This window comes from Olea europaea, unplaced genomic scaffold (assembly GCF_002742605.1).
Source record: "Olea europaea var. sylvestris unplaced genomic scaffold, O_europaea_v1 scaffold2429, whole genome shotgun sequence".
Classification (NCBI taxonomy): Eukaryota; Viridiplantae; Streptophyta; class Magnoliopsida; order Lamiales; family Oleaceae; genus Olea; species Olea europaea.
This window is the reverse complement of record NW_019242474.1, coordinates 123,268-126,454: the sequence shown is the minus strand read 5'-3', so window position 1 is coordinate 126,454 and position 3,187 is coordinate 123,268.

Genomic DNA, 3,187 nt, shown 5'->3' with positions numbered 1-3,187 from the left:
ATTTTATATATTATTCTTTTTCTTTTCGTCATTTATACTTATTGAACCATGAGTAACCATATGCATTTGAATGACATACTAGATGTCAACAACCAAACTTGATTTTCTTAATTGACACAACAATTTGAGAATTGTTCTCATGCATGAGAAAGTTGGTTGTCCTTAAGTAGCCATTTTCTAGAGACACCTGGTGATGACTCGATTAAGGAAGAGGTGGCTACTATAATGAACGCAGTGATGACAATAGTACTGCAACGTATGTAATACCTGCAACTATGTCACCTGAGTTACAAAAGCAACTTGAGAGTATAGATGTTAACACATAATTTTTCATTATAAAGAGTTGTATGATAATAATTATGTGTGGAAGGATATGAGACTTCCAAACAACTATACCGATACAAAATGATAGACTAATCTTCAATCGATGCTTAGACATTGAAGATGATTGACGTTGAGAAATGTCTCAATTAAGTTCAATCATAAACCTTGAACTAAGTAATGACTTGGTTCTACAATCCCTGTTAAAGAAAGCTATTCACAACTAATTATGAATTTAACGTGAATAAGCTTGAATGCACAATTATTAAGTTGTTTAACATGCTTAAGACTGTTAAGCCCAACATCAAAGTTAGTAGTGGGCAAGTCATTGATTCCTCTAAAGATATTAAGAGAAAGTCTAAAGGGACTTTGTGAAAGCGTCCAATATGGTCAAGACAGTTTAAGCGAAGGACAGTACCAAATCTAATGAGTCTTGGTTTCATTATAGAATGAAAGGTCATTGGAAGGATATTGTATGACTTACGTCTACTTCACGAGTTTCTTAGGTATCTGATACCATATGTAAATCTCGTATTTATACAAATATGGAGAAACTAAATAGAAATAGAACACTACGAAAGGGAGAAGTTAACCTACATGATGGAGATAAGCAAATGTTGCTACATTGCCTGTAGAAACATACTTCTTGCCGTTGCCTTTTGACTTAGTAATGGAATTAGAAAAATGTTGCTTTGTACCCACCATAGCTGGAACATTAAAATGAATTTCATGTTCAGACATGAACTATTTTAATGTTAAGGACAATTGTTGTTCTTGTTTATTTTGATAAAGATCCTAATAGTTATGGTAAATTACAAAACGACGTTTATATTCTTTAATACTAAGGATTCTATAATGAATATAGAAATTAAAAGGCATAAATGCGACAATCTACTTATTACCAAAATCTGGCATGACAGACTTTGTCATTTAGATGAAATGTAATTCTAAAGTTGCATAAAGATGTATACTTGGAATTAATTAATTTTGACAAGTACAAATTATGCATGTCTGGTACAATGACTAAATCTTTTTTTTTACTTGAAAAGAAGAAAGATCAACATAATTACTGGTCTAATGCATAGTGATGCATATGGACTAATGTCAAAAAGATGCCAGGTAATATTTCTCTTATTTCATCAATGATCATGGATACTTGATGAAATCTCAAACATGAAACTCTTGAAAAGTTCAAGGGATTCAAACTAGAAGTAGAGAAACAAATAGATAAAGATACCCTCACATTAAGATTCGATCAAGTGAGAGTATTTTAAAGATAAAATTTAGATTATCTAAGAGAGAATGAGATTCTCTTGCAGTGGACTCCTCCATATACACTATAACATAGTGGTGTATCTAAAAGGAGGAATCATTAATTATTAGATATAATGCGATTAATAACAAGCCATGCAAATCTCCGAAAATTGTTTTGGGTCATGCATTGATTACAGTGTGCAACACACTAAATCATGTCACATCTAAATTGGTTAACAAAACTCCATACGAGTTATGGAAAGGCAATAGTCCCAATTTATCTTATATGAAAGTTTGGGGCCATGATGCTTATTTGAATAGCCTTAAATCGGATAAGTTTGAGACTAAATCCGATAAATACATATTTGTGGGATATTCAAATGAGACATTTGAATATAAATTCTATTATCATGAAGAAAATCTTCGTCTCACGACATATCGTCTTTTTAGAGAAAATGTTTACTCTAAGAGAGGATAGTGGGAGTAAAATAGAATTTGAAAGAGTTCAAGAGTCCACAGATATAGTTAACCAAGTAGATAAATCCGAGTTTGATCTCATATCTAATATGGGACATGCTTTGGATCAGGAAGTAAAGACTCCTGAGGACATGACAGCTCTATGTGAATCGAGTACGATCATTCAACTTTCAAGAAGGTGCGAATTCATGATTATTAATCAGGTATTAGTGATCCAGGATAATGAACCTGCTAGTTGCAACAAAATAAAGTCAAATATTGACTTAAAAGAGACAACAAGAGGCCATGAAACTCGAGATGAAACTCGACGTAAGTGAACAAGGTTTGGACCTTGGTCAAGCCACCTAATGGAATAAAGCCCATAAGCTTTTGTAAATAGTTTACAAAAGAAAAGGTCGATATAGATGTGAATATCCATATATACAAAGTAAGGCTAGAAGCAAATGTTAAATGTTGACCTTGGTGAAACATTTCTCCTATAACCTTGTTTAAGTTCATTCGGGTTTTGTTTACAACAGTTGCATACCGTGACTATAGGTTAAGAGAAGTCTCTTGGAGCTGAAATCTTAGATTTGATGAAAAGTCAAAGTGTTTGATTTTATCAAATTTGAAGACGAATTGTGTGTTTACAAAAAGACAGTGGGAGCATTTTCGTATTCCTAAAACGACATCCCTATGTTTCAATCGTTGAAATAATGGTTGTTAAAGGATTTATTCTCAAACGATATTGGAAAAGCAACTTGATCTATAGAGATAGATCTAGAAGATTGCTTAACTTATCCCAATTTACATAGATGAAATCTTGAGAAGATTTCATGTGGAGAAACTGATTTACTCTTAAGCAGTATGTTGGAAAGGTTCCAAACGTGAAGCAACTGTTAATTCAATAGTAGAAACCTAATACATGATTACTTCAGAAATAGCAAAGAGTTGCAATCTGGATCATGATATTCATAAATGAACTTGGAGTAGTTCCTGATATTGTTGATCACATACCATTGTATTGTGATAACAATAGAGCCATTGCGAAAGTAAAGGAACTAAGGTCTCATCAATGATCCAAACATGTATTAAGGCGGTATAATCTCATCAGAGAGATAATACATAAAAATGACGTAAAGAGAAGAACAAATTT